General features: G+C 47.0%; 1 protein-coding gene across 2 annotated transcripts in view; it reads left to right on the top strand.

Moving 5' to 3' along the window:
* The first annotated feature begins 11,253 nt into the window (after nucleotides 1-11,253).
* Nucleotides 11,254-19,343, top strand: part of LOC103188128 (beta-1,3-galactosyl-O-glycosyl-glycoprotein beta-1,6-N-acetylglucosaminyltransferase) — a 44,438-nt gene continuing 36,348 nt past the window's right edge. The window contains exons 1-2 of one of the 2 annotated variants that reach the window (XR_488954.2): nucleotides 11,254-11,331; nucleotides 12,188-12,237. The gene's annotated coding sequence lies outside the window, so the exon portion shown is untranslated. Of the gene's footprint in view, nucleotides 11,332-12,187; nucleotides 12,238-12,337; nucleotides 12,614-19,343 lie in introns of those variants that run through there. The other variant, XM_007907975.2, reaches the window with a different exon arrangement.

Below are 19,343 nucleotides of genomic sequence, written 5' to 3'. Positions count from 1 at the left end.
CTCATCATTCCCATTCACCAGGGGTTCCTTGGCTTGTCTATTCTGGCGGGGAACCATTGTTTAATAAAGAGCTGCCATTGGAAAATAGCCTCTGAGCATTCTCTGTTCCAATGATTTCCTTTCATTAATTATAATAACAATAATCCTTACATTTGATACAATGCCATCAATATCAAAAACATCACAGAGCGGCTCACAGGGAATTGCTATCAAGTGTAGTGACTGTATTTGTTGGCAAACCCATCAGCCAGTTTGCTAACAGCAATGTATCACAAACAGCTGTGAATGAAATGGCCAATTTTGTTTGAAGGATTGTTGGCCCTGATATTGGGGGAAACTCCCTTCTCTTTTTCAAGTGTATGGGATTATTAACATCCACCTAAACAGGCAGACAGATCTCAGTTTAACGTCTCACGCAGTGCACGACGCCTCTGACAATGCAGCATTCCTCCCAAACTAGCCCTCAGCCTAATTTGTACCGGATTGCCAGCCTTGGCTGTGAGCTCTAAGTCCAAACAAGGGGCTTGACCGCGCAGCCTCCTGAACCAGAGGGGAGAGCGCTGCCAATGTTAGCTCAGGTACCCAGTTTTCCAGCAGGACACCGGGCTGCTTCTCGTAAGTAAAAAAATCACTTGGGGGATGGCTTCACAGACACACACACAGCCCTTTCCAGTTGTTTGTTCTTTGTGTGCGAGTCAGGTCTCTTCTATGTGTGTCAACAGATTATTTGACTGAAGCCAATATCACAGCCCTGTGATGATCCTGTCTTTGCCCATGTCCATACTCACGTACGTCCCAGGAGAGGGAGGGTGGAGGGGAGGGGGAGTAGTAATCAGGAGCAGAAATTCTGAAGAGATGTCTCTTGCCCAGAGCCACTGAAGCTACTTGTTTCTCCTACTTGTCCTCCTCAAAAACACCTTCCCTTGATTCTCTTCCCACTCTCCAACTACTGTCCATCTCCCAAGAAAAGCTGATGTGTTTTGCACACAATCCCCAGATAAAAATGGCACTCACTCTATTTCTGTTTGTGGGACATTGCCATGTGCAAATTGGCTGCCGCGTTTGCCTATAAATATATAGTCACTACACTTCACAGTAAAGTCCTGTGAAGTGCTTTGAGACAGCTCAATGTGGTAAAGGGAGGCACTGGGTCAAATCAAGGTGTGTTATCGTGGTTGAATGTTTTAGGTTTTGTCTAAAATACAGTTATTAGCACAAAACAACATGGAGGGATACAAAAACAGAAGTCGCTGGGAACACTCAGCAGGTCAGGCAGCATCTAGAAAGGAGAAAGGAAAGTGAGCCAACGTTTCGGGTCCACGACCCTCTGTCAGAATGGAGGGATACATCTTGAATATTCCTGACCCTCTCAGAGCAGTCCTCAAACATCAAAGCCCCTGAAATACGCCAGGTAATAAAGAGCCCAGTCAACCCCCCCCACCCACAAACTCACTGTACGTTGAAGCAATTTATTTTCTCAAATAATATGCAGAACATAATCAAACCCTTCCAATGTAACTAGACATAAATTATAAAATGTAATGTTTCATGGATATAAATATCTGTCTGTGCCTGTGAGGCTGGATGAATGGGGCACAGTTTTAAGGTGTTAGTGAGTGTGACAAAATGTTTTAATATTTCCTGGCTTTCACCTGCAATCGTTCAGTCAAATGCTTCGGGCACATTCATGAAACATTGCTCTTGCCTTGGGATGTCCTCCAGACGTGAAAGGCGCTCTATAAATGGAATCTTGTTGTTGTTGTTGTTGTTGTGAAGTGACTGTTATAATAATAATCCTTATATTTAATGTAGGACTTTTAACATTGTTGAGACATCAGAATATACTGTAAAATGAATTGAGTGTGGGTGAAACGCAGCAGCCAATTGGGCAAAGCAGTCGTGGATTGTGGTTTCTTTTTGAGCGGGTTATTACCCCTTTCGAACAAAATTGGCCAATTGACTAACAGCCGGGTTCCAAGTCACTGTTAGGTAAACAGAGGCATGTGGAGTAAGGAAACTTGCCTAAGGTTTTGCCCTGCCCGGGAATCAAACCCAGATCCGCTGGCTTGTGAGTTTTATGAGCGGAAGACGAATGGTTCCCAGGCACATTGTTATATACAAATCAGTTATTTTTGTCTGGGGTATTGTAGGGGTGCAGGGGGCAGAGGGGATGGGAGGAGGGGGGACAGGGGCAGTTGGGGACAGTGGGTGGAAGAGTCAGAGGAATTAGTGGACGATGGTGGACATGCGGAGAATGTTCTCACTGTATTTCTAAGTTTTAGCATAAGGAGATGAAGAAGAAAGTGCCTTTTCCACTCCCACCCCCCCACCACCCACCCCCCATATAGCCCATCCCCTCTCTTCTCTTTCCTAAGCCACAGCGAATGAGGCAGGAGCACATCTCAGTCTATGGAGGAGACAGAGAGCGTGAGCGCGTGTGAGCCACACAGCACATCTGGCAGTGTTTGGGTGGCTGAGGTTTTGCTCTGCCCAGTGAACCATTGTAAGTGTAACCAGAGAGACAGGGATCTGATAGCAGCTCGTAAAAGCAAACTCAATGGTTCTTGGGTCCAGGAACTTCAGAGAAAGGAAAATAAAGATGACAGCACATTGGGAATCACTCCAGAGATGCAGACTCGGAGCAGGAGAGAGGGTTGGAGGTGGGGTTTGGGGGTTTGGGGGTTGGGGGGAAGTCAGGGAACTCAACTCCCCTCCCTGGGAAAACACCTCTGAAAACCTAAATACAAGGTTGCTGGTTATACCCCGTGCTGGCTTAGAATCATAGAATATTACAGCACAAAAGGAGGCCATTCAGCCCATGGTGCACAGGCATCCATGGTGCCGGCTCTTAGGAAGATCTACCCAATCAGGCCCCCTCACCCGCTCTTTCCCCATATCCCTGCAAGTTTTCCCTTTTCAAGTACCTCTCCAATTCCCTTTTGAAAGTTGTTATTGAATCTGTTTCCCCATCCTTTCAGGCCGTGAATGAAAATGTCTCCTCATCTCCCCTCTGGTTCTGTCGCCAATTATCTTGACTCTATGCTTCTCCTCTCTTCTCTCCCTTGTGATTGCACTTTTGCCCTGACTCCCTCATTGGAGCCAGACTCAGCACTGCTACACACACAGGGCAGCTCACGCAAGCAAGAGCAACAATCGCCTGGAAATATGCACAGTCACTACACTTTGCAGTAAATCCCTTGTGAAGTGAAGAGCTTTGAGATGTCCTCCTGATGTGAAAGGATCTATATCGAACAGGAGGATTATTTTAGAGGCTACGGTGGCGATACGCCAAGGACTGACTATCTGAAAGTCTCTGCGTCAGTCTCCTTGTAACATCCGAACTTGCCAGAACAATCCCCAGCGCTAATAAAACTTTTCAGGACACACTCTCCACGTCCGACCCACTGCTTTTCTAGCTTTTCTTGTTATAAAACAAGCGTCGATTTATTTTCTTGAATTCTCCCGATCATTAAAAGGGTCGGCCCCAGGATTGAGGCTCTGGGACACTATCCTGGGGGAGTGAGGGGCGCTATATAAATGCAAGTTGTCGTTGTTCACACATCACATTGACCTCGAGAGACTGTGGACACAGACTGAAGCCTCCGCCCACGCCTCAGGTCATGAATTCACTCCCTCGGGTGGAAGTGGAGGCACAAGGACCGAGTGTTCAGTCTGGTCTGATCTCAATGACTTGGGGGCCTGAGCACAGGCATTGCAATCGGTGTCAGCCTGGCTCAGTCGGTAGCTCTCTCGCCCCTGAGTGAGACGTGCACAGGCTTCATAAGTGTGGGTTCAAGCCCCACATCCAGACTCTGAGCTCACAGTCTAGGCTGATGCTCCAGGGAAGTGTTGGGAGGTGGGGGGGTTGCTGCATTGTCAGAGGTGTCAAAGAGACGTTAAACCGAGGTGCCATCTATGCCTGTCCAGGTTAATTGGAGAACCCACGGCACTGCTTGAAAAGAGAAGGGAGTTTCTCTCTCCCAGCGTTCTGGCTAACAATCCCCCGAATAAAATCAGTCACTCACTCCATGTGCGAAAACTGGCTGTTGCGTTCGCTTACAAAGTTCACTCAGCCATTCCACTTCACAGTGAAATCCAGTGAAACGTCTTGAAATATTTTAATAAGACGAAGCATTGAATGCAAAGATTTTTGAAAAAAAATTAATCCGATAAAATACACTTAAAGGCGAGGTGGTGATGCTGACAAAATAGAACAGGCTTGGGTTTGGGTTTTGGGTTTTGGGTTTGCCAAATGGTGTGGGCGATGTCCGTTTAATTCACTGCATTGCACAGATCATTTCTAAACCATCGCTGTGTAATATTCAGCTGGATGTCAGCTACACCATTTCTCCCTCTAGCAACAAGGCTGTCGACAAAATCAGGGTAAAAGAAGGTTACGTCCGGTGTAGCAAATCAATAGTGGCTTTCAAAAGAGAACTGGATAGATACTTGGAAAGGTAGGGTGGTCCTCGCTGGACAAGCAGTAGCTCAGTGGTTGGAGCACTCGCTTTGCAAGTGAGAGACCTGAGTTCAATTCCAGGCAGAGGGCGAAACCTTGGGCAAGTTTCCTTACTCCACACAGAGCCTAATAATAATCCTCCAAAACAAAACAATAATAAATTGGTCATTTTCAATCTACGACTGTTTGTAGGACATTGCTGTGCGCAATTGGCTGCCGCGTTCGTCCACAAATATACAGTCAATTCACTTTACAGTGTGTTCTGTGAAGCGCTTTGGGACGTCCTCCCGACGTGAAAAGCGCTATATCAAATGCAAGGATTATTATTATTATAAGCAGTGGGAAAGCTTGCCAAACAGGACTATGGGGTAAGAGTGGGGGGGAGTGGGACTAGTTGGATAGCTCTTTCAAAGAGCTGGCACAGGCATGATGGGCCGAATGGCCTCCTTCTGTGCTGTAGGATTGTGTGCAGCAAATAATCTTTCCTGCGCTCACGTTATTTGAAAAAAATCAGCCCAGAGTTTTAAAAAATTTTAAGTAAAATGAATTGTTAGTTTAAAAGAGAGGGTTTGGATTTCACTGTCATGACAGGTTGTAGCTTTCACTGAGCAGAACAGCTGATTTAGAAACGTGGAGTTTGTTGAAACTATCGCAACTCAGAGATCTCTCCGTTAACATGACATTTCACCGTCAACCTCACCTCTGAACTCCATTCACAAGCAAGTGGATAACATTGAGTGGACGAATGGTGGAGAATTTTAATAAAATAATAATCCTTACATTTGATATAGCGTCTTATCATGTCGTTGAGACGTCTCAAAGCGTTATATTGTAACGTGTATCTTTTTTTTCAAGAGACGAGGGTAATGAAGACAGAGGAAGGGAGAGGAGCGAAGACAAGCGGAGAGAGAAAAAGAGGGGAGAGGAGTGGAGGAGAGGACAGGGGAGTGGGATGGAGAGGAGAGGAAAGGAGAAAAGAGGAGAGGAGAAGCTGCGAAAGACAGGCTGTTGCTCTCAGGGCTGCCAGACTGGCCCGGGTTTCGAAATTTGATCTCAAAACTCAAAAGGCCAAGATTAATCCAAATAAAACACTTCAGGGCCTCAAAAACAGTTCAGAACCACTGACCCACCAGGGAACTCAGATAGTCTGACTTGATATAGCTGGGGTCTTACCCCCCAGTGTCTCTCTCACCCCCAGTGTCTCTTACCCCCAGAGTCTCTCTCTCTCTCACTGCCCCCAGTGTCTCTCTCTTACCCCCATGTCTCTCTTTCCTTCTCTCTCACCCCCAGTGTCTCTCTCTCACCCCCCAGTGTCTCTCTCTTACCCCCCAGTGTCTCTCACTCCCAGTGTCTCTCTCTCACCCCGAGTGTTTCTCGCTCACTCTCTCTCACCCCGCGTCTCTCTCTCTTAACCCCTAGTGTCTCTCACCCCCAGTGTCTCCCTCTCACCCAGTGTCTCTCTCTCTCTCTCTCTCACTCCCAGTATTCTCACACCCTGTGTCTCTCTCTCACTTTCTCTCACCCCCAGTGTCACTCTTTTTTTTGCTCAGCTGGGTATCTGGCACATGCGGGAACCCATCACTGTGCTTGAGAATATCTAAACCAAACTGAGAATGACATGGAAATCCATAGAATGGAATGCGCTCTCTCTCCCCCTGGAGGGACACATCCTGCTTACCTAATTCCAGAAAGTATCAGGCGCAGGTTGGCAAGAGCCAAGGCTTGGGGACCCCAGAGTGTGGGTTGGGAGTAACTGGTAGAGTCTAATGAGCTAAAAACAAACAGCTTGTCATTGATATTGATGTCTGGCCAAGCTTTCCCGCTGCCTGTCCAGCTAGGACCACCACTACCCCTTAGGGCTTTGGCTGCAGGGTTAACAGGAGCTGAGGGGGAGAATTCCCTGCCCCCAGTGACTGGTCTGTACATCCAGGTCCCGTCGATGAGCCGGGCCGGGCTGTGCTGTCATCAGCAGTGAGTGCGGAATACTGCAGACCTGCCTGGCTCAGGAACCGGACTAGAGACCGGCACAGAGGGCTGACTCGATTCTTATATTCCATTGCCAGGCAATTCACCTTGGAGCCAGTTCAGCTCTAAGGAGACCCTGATTACCAGAGGTTTTTCCTGCCATTGGCTCAAAAGCTAATGACCGTGTGGCCCGAGAAGTAGTTTGTGGCTTCAGATCCCTGAGGTGAGAGAGCCTCACTGAGCCAAAGTCAGGTGCGGGCGTGGGGCAGAAATCCTAGAGGGGAAAAAGTAAATTAGAATCAAAGAGATAAACAGTTTCTCGTGAAAGACACTTTTGTGCCCAAATCGTGTGAAGCCGACTGGGAGTCACTGTGACCACATGTTTGGGGCAAGGCATGAGCCCACGATTCCACAGGCCGCTCAGTCTGCAGCAGGAGGCACATTCCCTGGAGGTTTCACTGTATACACTGTCTGCTCCACAAAGCTGTTCAATTAACAGCAATACCCAGTCTAAACAGAGGTGACCTGCCTTTTACCCCCATTGTAAAACCAGAAATGGAACATTTGCTCTTTCAGACACTGGGTCGGGAATAACCGGGAAGTATACACCAGGAAAGGTGATTGAGGTCAGGACACCGGGCCTCCTCCACGCACACGGCACAGTGCGATGAACCAAATGGCGGAGACGATGCCAATTAAAGTGTGTTTGTGCACAAGTGTGTGAACGGATGAATGTGCGTGAGCGAGCGAGTGAACATGACTTTGCGTGCTTGTGTAGATAGTGTGTGCGGTGAGAGTGTGAAAGAGAGTCCGAGTGTGAGAATATTGGGTGACCATAAAGGTTGGCGAGGACTGAGGAAAGGTCACAAGGTGAGCTGCCGGTGGGTATCCGGTGCCCAGCACCGGGCAATACGTCAGGAGAGAGACAGAGAGAGAGAGTCCGTCTTATTATGATAATTCAATGGGACAGGGTCTGAAATCAAGTGATTACGTAGCACAGCGGGGAAAGCGAGTGGTGGGGGAGATAACCAGAAAGAGGGGAAGGAATCAGTCAGTCAGCCAGTCAGTGTACAGGAAGGACAGAGTGGAGGGAGGGAACGTGAGGAATCTGCCCTGAGTCTCCCCTTTATATTACATCAGACAAAGTAAACAAAATCCATCATAGTTGACAAGCTTGTGGTTTTACCAGCAATGTGTGGAGCTGCTCAAGAATCTCGCAACGGCTGCCACACATTCCTAGGCCACGTCGCACAGCCTGGCAAAGCTCCCAGCAGATGTTTCAACAGCAAATGATAGGCACAATCTCCAACCCCCAACCCCCCCCCAACCCCAACCCCCCCTTCACCTCTGAGTCAACCCCTATGTCCGGACTTTGAACTCATATAGTCTCAGCTGACACTCCAATGCAGTGCTGGGGGCAGGGGATCGCTGCAATATTGGAGGTGCCGTGCTTCAGGTGAGATGTTAAACCAAGGTCTTGTCTGCCTGTTCAGGTGGATAATACTGTACTACCACTACGTAGTCTTATCACTTCATTGAGACGCCTCAAAGCACTTCACAGAATACACTGTAAAGTGAATTGACGGTGTATTTTGTGGGCGAACTGCTGCAGCCAATTACACACAGCAGCGTCCCACAAACAGTCGTGGATTGAGTGACCAAATTATTGTTATCATTATTATTTGTAATATTTAAATTATTCGGGCGATGATTAACAGAATAAAGCAAGACAGCAGCACAAGAGGATCCAGGTCCAGGGTTGTCAGGATGGTGGTTGAGGTCAGGACACTGGCCATTGTGATGGGGGGACGGTATGGTGGGGATTCTGAAGGGATGAGATCAAATGGGCCGAAGGGGCTTCTTTATCTGAACTGATCTTGTGATCCAGAGCATGTTATTCTCATGCAAACCTCAACAGTGAATGTTAGCAACACACACACATACACACCACAGATACACACACAGATGCACATACATACAGTCACACACGCACATACACATACATGCGCACAGACAGACAGACAGACAGACAGACAGACAGACAGACAGACAGACAGACAGACAGACAGACAGACAGACAGACAGACAGACAGACAGACAGACAGACAGACAGACAGACAGACAGACAGACAGACATACACACACACACATACAGAAAAACACAAGCAAACATGCCTCCAGCAGGGTCACTGAAGAATAATAATAATAATCCTTGCAATTGATACAGCGCCTTATCACATCGTTGAGACGTCTCAAAGCGCTTCCCAGAATATACTGTAAAGTGGATTGAGTGTGTATTTTGTAGGCGAAACGCAGCAGCCAATTACTCACAGCAGCGTCGTGAATTGAGGGACCAAATTATTATTTTATTTTTATTTCCCATCCTCCGCAATCAAACTTAATTAGCGTGACTCGGTTCAGCGGTTTGTGGTGCTTTTAACAGCTGAGTCACTGAAAGAGCGGTGGGTGGTGCGGTTGGGGGGGGCTGAGGTTGACGGTTGCTTCCAAACCGAATCCCTTTGCAGAACAAATAAATCTTAAAGTGAGCAGGAGTTTGCAACAACTAAAGCGACGTTTAATTATAGGTGATTTTTTTGAATTGATGATGGACATAAGCATGACACGAGGGATGATTGGCGAGTCTTGAAGCCCTGAATGCGACCAGTACAGAATATGACCACCAGGGGGCGCTCTGCTGAATACTCCTCTTCACCACCAGGTGGAGCTGTGGCATTGTGTTAGGGAACACAAGTCCACAATGGATTGATAGGAAGTTCAGCTCAGGAACAGGCCATTCAGCCCATCCAGTCCAGCCAATGCCCATCCTAGACCTGATCCCTAGTCCCATATACCAGCCCTTCCCGTATATCCCCCAACTTTATTCTCTCTTAATCAGGTGTCCAGGCTTTTTTTTTTGAAGGTGCATATGGTTAGGCTCCCGACCACTGACTGCGGAGACACTGCACTCTCTCTGCTCTCTGTGTGGGAAAGTTCCTTCTCGTCTGCGTTCTGGAGCTCCGGGTTTCTGCGTTACATATCGGATGTCCGAAAATGTGCAGAACATCCTCGTTTCCGAGTCTCGTGATGTGCGTGCTTTAAAGTCTCATTAAACATGAAACTAAAGCCGAGCCAGTCAGGCCAGGGATTTAGTTTTGAAGACAAAACAGCTGAAATACTGGGTGGAATCTGGTCTAATAGTGGCACCCGGGTTTCGGTGGAGGGTATTGGGAACCTAAGCAAGCGCTTGGGAATTGGCTTTGTCTATTTTCTCATTTCTATTTACGTGGTGGGGTTTTGCAGATCTGAAAGGGATTTACTGTCGGTCTGTGAAATAATCCTTGTATTTTGCGTAGCAACTTTCACGTTGGGAAGATAACCCCAAAGTACTTCACTTGATTTACCGTGAAACCCACCAAGTGTGTGTTCTGTAGGTGAACACAAAGGTGATTGTGCAAAGCAACGTCCCATAAACTAGCAGTGAGACGAATGAGCAGTTTGGTTTGGGAGGGGGGGTGGCGGCGCGGTGCATGGGGTGTTGTTGCTGGTCAGGAAGTGGTGGGTAGTCGGTCTGTGGTGAAGCAATGAGTGTCGCAAACACCTGCTGTCCAGTGGCAGGTTGGTGGCCACTCTCAGGCCCCGGAGCCCACATTTCTCTCGGAATCGCCAGCTATCAATGATCAATGAATGGAATCAGTCGCGTGAGTACCCCTGGGCGTTCTGTTTGCCTGAGTCGGGACGCGCAACAGGAATCAATTTCATTCCCTCGGCGGTTCCCTCCGCTCTGCAAACACCTCAATGTCAGGTGGACACTAAGGATCTCGTGGCCCTAAGAGAAGCGAGTACCTCTCTCCCGGTATCCTGGCTAACAATCACCCGAATAAAATTGGTCAATGGTTGCCTGGCTGTTGTGGGACATTCGATTATCGGAGGGCGAGCTTTCACCTGTTCTGCCCCCACGCTCACAAACTACTCCCACTCCCCCTCTCCCCCCCCCCAGCTTGCCTTTAAAGCTCATCTTAAGACTCTTAAGGCAGCTGTATAATTAAATGAGGCAGCGTTAAAAAAAACACCTGTTGTGTCTTGTTACATCCTGGCTTAGTAGGATGTGCCTGTGAGTCAGAGGTTATGGGTTCATCTCCCACGTCAGGACTATAAACTGATAAACCTAATGGTCAAACGTAATCCTGGAGGGAACGCTGCATTGTCTTTTGGTTGAGACATTTGGATGGTCCCATTTAGCTGCTTAGGTAGACATGAAAGATCTCTTGGCCCTAGGAGAAGGGAGTTTCTCTCTCCCAGTGTCCAGGCTAACAACCGCCAAATAAAATTGGCTATTGACTGCCTGGCTGATGTGGGCCATGGTTCTGGGCAAATTGGCTGCCACAAAAATACACATTACTGTGTTTCCAGTGAATCCTGTGAACCAGTTCGAGATGAACCCCCGCCCCCACCCCAATGTGAAAGTCATCGTATCAAATGAGAGATCGGCTGCCACCAAAAAATTCTCTCTTCAATTTTAGCAACCTTTTAATGGGGGGAGTGGGAGAGAGAGAGAGAGAGAGAGAGAGAGGGGACGGGAGGGTGGGGGGTTATATTGCCAGCTATCAAGCGCAGAAATTGCTTCCCGATTGACAGATTTGCCATTGATTGACTGGAGCAAGTGTACGCCACAAACCCGACTTGATTTTTTTTTCTAAAGAGGGGTTGGGAATGTGCCAAATCCTTCAAAGTCTTGACCAAATGTGGGCACAGAGAAGCGAGCGATGTGGTCTATTAATAGTATCTCTTTCACGTGGTACTCCCTCCTGGTCCGTCCTATAACTGCATCAAACACTTAATCTCACACGGCACAAGGTTTCTCCAAGCACAGGGCTGAATACTTAATTCAAAATACTAGTCAAAAAAAAGTAAGTACAACAACGGTTTATGTTTCTTTCCTGAGAAAATTACACACCAAAAAAGTGGCATTTTTTTTATCAAAAAAGAGGAAAAAAAAAACAAAAAAGAAATGAAAAGACACAAATTCAAAAGTTTAACACTTTTTTTTTTACAATGCATGATTTGAACAGTTTTTGGTGTATCTTTATAAAAAAAAGGGTTTGTGCTTTTTTTTTTGTCCCTCTCAAGAAGAATAATTCAGTGTTACCAAGTCTTTCAACAAGACAAAACAACTTTTTGAGTTGTTCAACGACAACAAAAATAAAATTAAATTAAAAGTGCGGTTTTTAATAAACCACCGGCTTTTTTCGTTAAAAAGAAATAAAGTTTTGATTTCAACAAGGTCTGTTCTAGCTAATACTGCGACAATCAATCAATGTATTGCTTCATTTCTCTCTTTCTGTGTGTTTCTGTATTTTTCTGCCAAATTTCAAAAAAAAACCTTTCTCAACAAGTTGAAAAAGTAGAGAAAAGTTTGAAAAAGCTTTAGAAAGGTTTGAAAAAAGTTGTAAAGGTTTGAGAAAACCTTTAAGAAAAGTTTGAGAAAAGTTGTGAAAAGTTGCCTCGGGGACTGACCTGCACTTTTTTAATCACTGATCTATTCCTGTAATTATAAAAATAATATTAATAATAAACTTTCCGCTGGAATCTGCCTCTTGTGTGAACCGTTTGAGGAAGAGGTCTGTGTGTCTATCAATGTTATAATAAATAAAATAATCCTTGCATTTGATATAGCGCCTTATCGCGTCTTTGAGACGTCTCAAAGCGCTTCACAGAATATTATTATTAATATTATTATCTCACTTTATCCTCTACTAACCTTAGGGTGTTTTATCTTAATGACCTCCTTGTCACAAGGTGGGGGAAGATTTAAACAAAAGTCTCTTCTTTATTGGAAAGTTCTGTGAATATCCACAACCTCCTGAGCCGGAGGTGAGAGTGCTACCGACTGAGCCGCATTTGTAACCCCCCCAGGTACTGACTTTGTGGCTCTGTTCGCAACCCAGAGCTAGTGAACGCCAACCAGGAACTCTTAACTGTAAAGCACTCCGGATCGAGGAGGAAAGCACGTTGCGTTGTCAAAGGCAATAAAACAAATGAGTGACTAATGTGAAGATAGAACAGAATAATAAAATCAAACTGCAGGAAAGGAACACAACACCAGATTCACAATCGCGAGGAAGTTACTCAACGTTCCAGAGAAAGGGAACGCCAGGGATGCTGGCACATCCTCGCAGTCGGATCACTCAGGTAAGTGTCACCTACGGAATTTTGTATACAAAGTTATTGATCCGCATTTTTATTTGAATCCATGACATTTTCATCCTGATAATAATAATAATAATAATAATAATAATAATCCTAACATTTGAATCAGTACCTTTCATGTTGCGAGGACGTCTCAAAGCGCTTCACATGATTTACATCAAAATGTAGTGACTGTGTATTTTGTGGCCGAAAACGGCAACCTAATTGGCACAGCAGCACCTCACAAACTACCACGGAGTGAGCGAGCGATTGTATTTTGGGGGATTGTTGGCCAAGACACCGGGAGAGAGAAACTCCCTTCTTTTTTTGAGTAGCTCCATGGGATCTTTAACGCCCCTGAACAGGCAAACGAGGCCTTGGTATAACGTCTCACCTGAAAGACGGCACCTCCAACAATTGCATTACAGCATCAGCTTAGGCTGTGTGAGAGTCCTGGGGTGGGGTTTGATCCCATAATCCTCTCTCTCGGAGGCCAAAGTCCTACCGACTGAGCCACACCTCCTTATCTCAAGTTATTGTTTGACTGATCATCCTAAGCCTACAACATCTACAACAACAACTGTACATCTGCTCAGACCGTTTCACTGCGGGAACCATTGCGAAGCGCTTCACAGAAGCGACAAAGAGCTGGGGTCGGGAGGAGAGGAGCCAAGGTCAGGCTCGGACAGAAAGGTTGTAGGGCCTTATAAGGGATGATAAACAGTGATAACATTTCAATAAGGCATTCCAACAAATAACAAATTACCTTTATGTAATGCCTTTCACTTGGGAAGTACGTCCGCAAGGCGTTGGACAGTTAAGGACTTACACCCGAGCTAGGATTGCAACCAAGAGGTTTGGAGGGTCGTGCGGTGGGGGTGGGAGTGTATGGCCGAAGCCACGATCAAAGAGGAAGGTCTTGATATGGGTCTTGAAGGAGGTGAGGTAGGGGGCGAGGAGGAGGGTTTCAGGGATGGAGTAGAGGGTGAGGCCAGATGAGGGCAGATTTCAATTTTTAAAGATTTTTAGAGCCAATTACAGTCTGACTGAGATGATCCTGGGTCCAACCTGATAGTTTTTGCCACTTCCCCCTCCCACAAAGCAACGTGAAGCTTCTGCATTGATATTAAGACTCGCTGAGACGTGATTTCCGGAGACGCAGCACATATCTTGTTCCAAATGTATTGACTCTGCAAATCAAATGGATATTTGAGGATGACAACAAACAACAGCAACAACAAGAATAATTTGTGCTTATACAGAGTCCTTTCCACGGAGTAGCATCTCGGAGCGCTATATGCTGGTGGAATTAGATGCTGAGCGGGGGAGAAAGGGGAGGTGATACATAGGCAGTAGAACTAGAACGTGCATTTATACAGCATATCATTTACAAGCAAAAGTCTTGAAGCACGTAGAATATATATTTGATGAGAAAATAAAGCTGTTAACAGAGCAACGAGGCAGGTTGTCTTACGCCAGTGACTTCCCGTAAACAACACTGACATGTGATTCATTTTCATTTGGGGGGAAATTCTGATGAGGATGGGGAATAGAAACCGTGAGAAAGACTTTGAAATAGCAACGGAATAATATACAGAAAGCCTCACTCCCACCCCCACACACTTGCCAACCTCACAAGGCAGACAGATAGCAAGGGATTGACATTTAATCGATTAGGTAACTAATAAATAATCATCTCAGGGCCATTGATTCCCTGCTGCCTGTTAAGTGGAATGAATCTTTGCCTCCAACAGGCACATGTTGTTCTGTGTGACCCACTGAAAAGCGCTATATCAAATACAAGGATTATTATTATTATTATAAGTGGAATGAATCTTTGCCTCCAACAGGCACATGTTGTTCTGTGTGAACACACTAAAGCTGTTTTACTTAAATCAACCAGAAAAATTGACAGCACAGAAGAAGACCATTCGTGTCTGTGGCGGCTTTTTTAAGAGCAATTCTTTCAGTCCCATTTTTTGCCTTTTCACCACATATCACTGTAGTTTATCCCTTTTTAGATATATGTGTGGTTCCCTTCTGAAAGCTACTATGGATCCTGACTCAACTATTGCTCCCGGCAGGACATTCCACATCCTGACGACTTTCTATGTGTAAAAAACTCTCCTAACCTCCTCATTGCTTGTTCGTTAACTCCAGTAAACTCCTGAAGTATCGTCACTCCAAGGGAAAAGAGTTCAGTGACTGTATAACCAGGGTGATTATATATCCATGAATCCTCCGGGGTCAGTAGGGGGCGCTGTGAGTGGGAAGACTTACACCAACACACACTGTGCAGAGCGAGCAGATGTCAGTGTGATAGAGTGGCCCCCAGCCCCACAAATAATAATAATAATAATAACCCTCGCATTTGATACAGCGCCTCATCACATCTTCGAGACATCTCAAAGCTCTTCACAGAATATACTGTAAAGTGAATTGACTGTATATTTATGGGCAAAACGCGGCAGCCAATTGCGCACAGCAATGTCCCACAAACAGTTGTGGATTAAGTGACCAAATTATTATTATATATACTACCTATCGGCAGCATTCGATACGGTCAACCACACTATCCTCCTCCACCGCTTGTCCTCCCACCTCATCCTTCAAGGTCCTGTCCTTGAGTGGTTTAGGTCGTACCTTTCTCACCGTCTTCACTTTGTTTCCACGAACGGCTTCTCCTCCACCCCCCGTACTGTCTCGTGCGGTGTCCCTCAGGGCTCTGTCCTCGGTCCCCTCCTCTTCACCCTCTATATGCTCCCCCTGTGGTGACATCATCCGCAGACATGGGGTTAACTTCCACATGTATGCGGATGACACCCAACTCTACCTTTCCTCCTCTACTCTCAACTCCACGACCCCCGATAATAATAATATTAATAATAATAATCCTTGCATTTGATATAGCGCTTTTCACGTCGGGAGGACGTCCCAAAGCGCTTCACAGAACCCACTGTAAAGTGAATTGACTGTATATTTGTGGGCGAACGCAGCAGCCAATTGCACACAGCAATGTCCCACAAACAGTCGTCGATTGAAAATGACCAATTTATTATTGTTGTTTTTGGAGGGATTATTATTAACAATAATAATAATAAGACAGCTGTCTGTCCGACATCGAGTCCTGGACGAGAGACAACTTTCTTCAGCTCAACGTGCGTAAAACTGAGGCCCTCCTGATTGGCTCACGTCAGCGCCTCCGCACCTCAGGCGCCGACACCATCAGCTCCGCACTCTCCACCTCTCAAAGCCATCAGGAACCTCGGGGTTCTGTTCGACCCTGAGCTGTGCTTTCTCCCTCATATCCGCACCACAACTGGCACCGCCTTCCACCACCTCCGATACATCGCCAGACTACGGCACTACCTCACCCCTCACGCGGCTGAAACTCTGGTCCACACCTTTATCACCTCAAGGCTGGACTATGGGAACTCTCTCCTCGTCGGCCTTCCCGCCACCTCCCTCCACACTGCAGGTCATTCAGAACTCTGCAGCTCATGTACTGTCCCGCACCAGACACCACGCACACATCACTCCCACCCTCGCCCTCAACCTCGCCCTCACCCTCACTCCCACCCTTACCCTCGCCCTCGCTCGCCTCCACTGGCTCCCCATCCCCCAGTGGATCAAATTCAAGATTCTCATCCTCACCTACAAGGCCATTCACGGCCTCACTCCCTCCTACCTCTCCGACCTACTATCCCCCTACCTACCTGCCCGTACCCTCCGTTCCTCTGGCTCCGGTCTGCTCCACATCCCCCGCCCCAACCGCCCTACCATCGGTGGCCGGGCCTTCAGCCTCTCAGCCCCGAGGCTCTGGAACTCTATCCCCCGGTGCCTTCACCGCTTCCTCCCTTTCCTCCTTCAAGGCCGGTCTCAAGACCTTTCTCTTTGACCGAGCCTTCGGCTCCCCTCTCGACTCTCTACCCCCTCCTCGCTCCCTCCCTTCCCTCCCCTCACCCTGACCATCTCCCCCTCGCCCTCCCTTCCCTCCCCTCACCCTGACCATCTCCCCCTCCTCGCCCCCTCCCTTCCCTCCCCTCACCCTGACCATCTCCCCCTCCTCGCCCCCTCCCTTCCTCCCCTCCCCCTGACCATTTCCCCCCCAATGCTCGGGTCCTGACCCAACTGTCCAGCGCCTTGGGACGTCCTCCCGACGTAAAAGGCGCTCTATAAATGGAATCTTGTTGTTGTTGTTGTTGTCTCAAAGCGCTTCACAGAATATTCTGTAAAGTGAATTGACTGTATGTTTTGTGGGCGAAACACGGCAGCCAATTGCGCACAGCAGCGTCCCCACAAACAGTCGTGGATTAAGTGACCGAATTATTATTTTTTTAGATGTATTTTTCTTGAAGGGATTATTATCTCCCAGAAAAGTGATCCGCCAATCAACTAACAACCGGGTTCCTACTTACTGCTGGTAAACAGAGGCGTGTGGAGTAAAGAAACTTGCCCAAGGTTTCCCCCCGCCCGGGAATCAAACCCAGGTCTCTCGCTTGCGAGGCGAGTGCTCTCACCACTGAGCTACAGACTCCACTATTTATTTGACAGTTTATTTGTTGAACTCAGTGAAGCATCTGAGACACCACCTTGTGTGAGGGGGCGCTATATAAATGCAAGTTGTTGTTGTTGTGGTTGTAAGTACAGGCAAACGTGTCTGTAAAAAGTCTTTTTGTTTCGTTTTGCTCATTTTAACAACCTGAATCACTCCTATAACATCTGTTATAACAGCAGAATTATAACAACTATAACAATCAGACAGAGCCTCACAGGAGGGAAGGTCTAACAATTCTGCTCACAGAGATCCTGCTGCTACAGTAACAACAGCCGAGCCCCTGGACTGACTGAGAGCGAGAGCGAGTGTGAGCTTTCCTCACTGCACCAGCAGCTCGTGGTGAGAGATTGCTGAGTGTGTGACTGGCTGTGGTAGGATCTCCGTGACTTTGCCTCATGTGAGGTTCTTACCTGATTGTTGAGTGATTCATGGATTCCTGCAGTGTAGTGGTTAGAGCACTCGCCTCGCAAGCCAGAGGACCCGGGTTCGATTCCCAGGTGGGGTGAAACCTCAGGGAAGTTTCCTTACTCCACACGCCTTGAAATGTCTCGAAGACGTGATAAGGTGCTGGATCAAATGCAAGGACTATGATGCCTCTGTTTGCCGAGCAGTAAGTAGGAACCCGGTTGTCTGTCAATTGGCAGATCGCTTTTTGGGGGTAATAATCCTTCGAAAAACAAAAAATTTGGTCATTCAATCCACGACTGTTTGTGGGACGCTGCTGTGCACAATTAACTGCCATGTTTCGCCCACAAAGTACACAGTCAATTCGCTTTTCAATATATATTCTGTGTAGCAGTTCGAGACTTCTCAATGATGCGATAAGGCGCTATATTAAATGTAAGGATTAGGTTTGTTCCAATGTATATTCAATGTTTTACTTATGGTGAAATAATGATAATAATTCTTGTATTTGTTTTAGCTCATTATCACATCTGTATTCAAAGCAACGCTATATGTTGCAAGCGAGTGATGAAATAAAGTGGGGAGGGCCCTTATTCACACTTTGCACAAGAATCGTCCAGTATGTTGACAGTGTGATGATATAAACCATGTGATGATATAATCCAGGGATTTTATTATTGGGAGATCACTGAATCTTAAATAGATGCCCTCTGTCACTGCCTCGAAGATCAGTAAAGAGTCACATTGAAATCTCAGGGGCAGAAATTTAACCTTGATCTCGGTTTACACCAGTTTCTTAGCGCTTCAGAGCTTGTGGAATTGGGTAAACTCTTAAATGCAGTCTGGATTTTTGTTTTGGTGACTATACTTTTTGCAGTGAATCCTGTGAAGCGCTTTGAGGTGCCTTCCAATAAGAAAGGTGCTGCATTAGGGCCTTAACGTCGATGTCTCCAATCATTCAGCTCGCATCCAAAACCACCACAAACTCGATGTTAGTGGGACACCACTGTGTGCAATTGGCCACAAAATATAGTCAATTCACTTTAACTGTGTGTGAGCGCAAGTTTCCCTGTGTGAGTGTGTGAGTGTGTCTGTGTGAGAGTGTCCCTGTGTGAGAGTGTGTGTGTCCCTGTGTGAGAGTGTGTGAGTGTACCTGTGTGAGAGCGAGTGTGACTGTGTGTGAGAGCGAGTGTTCTGTGTGTGAACACAAGCGTGCCTGTGTGAGAGTGAGTGTGTCTGTGTGTGAGTACGAGTGTGTGTACCTGTGTGTGAGAGCGAGTGTGTCTGTGTGTGAGAGCGAGTGTGACTGTGTGTGAGAGCGAGTGTGCCTGTGTGAGAGCAAGTGTGTCTGTGTGTGAGAGCGAGTGTGACTGTGTGTGAGAGCGAGTGTGCCTGTGTGTGAGAGCGAGTGTGCCTGTGTGTGAGAGCGAGTGTGCCTGTGTGTGAGAGCGAGTGTGCCTGTGTGTGAGAGCGAGTGTGCCTGTGTGTGAGAGCGAGTGTGTCTGTGTGTGAGAGAGTGTGCCTGTGTGTGAGTGCGAGTGTGCCTGTGTGTGAGAGCGAGTGTTCTGCATGTGAGAGCGAGTGTGCCTGTATATAAGAGCAAGTGTGCCTGTGTGTGAGAGCGAGTGTTTCTGTGAGAGCGAGTGTGTCTGTGTGTGAGCACAAGAGTGCCTGTGTGTGAGAGCGAGTGTGCCTGTGTGTGAGAGCGAGTGTGTCTGTGTGTGAGAGCGAGTGTGTCTGTGTGTCAGAGCGAGTGTGCCTGTGTGTGAG

The sequence above is a fragment of the Callorhinchus milii genome, unplaced genomic scaffold, assembly GCF_018977255.1.
Source record: "Callorhinchus milii isolate IMCB2004 unplaced genomic scaffold, IMCB_Cmil_1.0 Scaffold21, whole genome shotgun sequence".
NCBI lineage: Eukaryota > Metazoa > Chordata > Chondrichthyes > Chimaeriformes > Callorhinchidae > Callorhinchus > Callorhinchus milii.
The sequence above is the reverse complement of the archived record's forward strand: the minus strand, read 5'-3'. Positions and strand labels throughout refer to the sequence as shown.